The sequence below is a fragment of the Solanum pennellii genome, chromosome 2 (assembly GCF_001406875.1).
Source record: "Solanum pennellii chromosome 2, SPENNV200".
NCBI classification, from domain to species: Eukaryota; Viridiplantae; Streptophyta; class Magnoliopsida; order Solanales; family Solanaceae; genus Solanum; species Solanum pennellii.
This window is the reverse complement of record NC_028638.1, coordinates 39,026,090-39,027,030: the sequence shown is the minus strand read 5'-3', so window position 1 is coordinate 39,027,030 and position 941 is coordinate 39,026,090.

Sequence of the window (941 nt, the reverse complement as noted above, 5' to 3'; positions counted from 1 at the left end):
ACACACCGTAGCACTTCTGTAAAGTGTTGGTCCCATGACTCGAATTGAATTGACTTAGCTTGGATCCACTGCTGCACTTTTCTCCAAACTTCTGCTCCATAAACACAAGAAGTGAAAATATGATCCCTAGACTCATTATGCAAAATGCATAGTGATCATATTGAAGGCAGAGATATCCCCCACTTGATAAGTCTATCAGTAGTCAACAACTTATTTTGCACTTGCAACCACAGCGTAAATCTTGCTGATCTTGGCCTGGCTGCATTTTTGTACATTAAATTCCTCCATATTACTCTAGGCTCTGGGTTCAACAAATGCATGTATAGTTGCCTTGTTAGACTACACTTGGCTTGATTCATCCACCTGAAATTGATCAAAAAGTAGTTCTAGCTTCAATTATTTTCCGTATTATCCAACACACTTGTGTAGTGTTAATCTTGAGATTTTGAATATGGCAAAATTGAATTGAACAGGTAGTGCAACATGTTCCTGTGAAATATTGCAGCAGGTATGCTAGTGGCGGCGTACGTGTGAAAACTTATATGTACGTTTGTGTTTATAGTAGTTTTACTTGGTTAAGGGAAACTATTAAAAACAAATTTGAGTACAATAAGGTTTCGAGAAAAAGAATTAGTAGAAGTCAACAAGGATTTGTAGAAGACAAATACAAAGTTGATTTGTACAAGGATTGGCTGAATTTCTGGTCTATAAATAGAGAGCTATTTTGATCAGAAAAACTTGCGCACCTACAAAGAGAGAGCTTCAAAACACGATCAAGAGAGTTGAGAGAGTTTTGTTAAAATCTTTTGAGTGCTGCGAGTTGAGTGTTAACGTTGTAAGATTGTATTCAAGAGTTTGTTTACAATCTAGGTAGTAGATTTGCTTGACAAGTTAGAGTACTTGAAAAGCATTGAAAAGATAGAAAACTAGGGAGTAGTTTT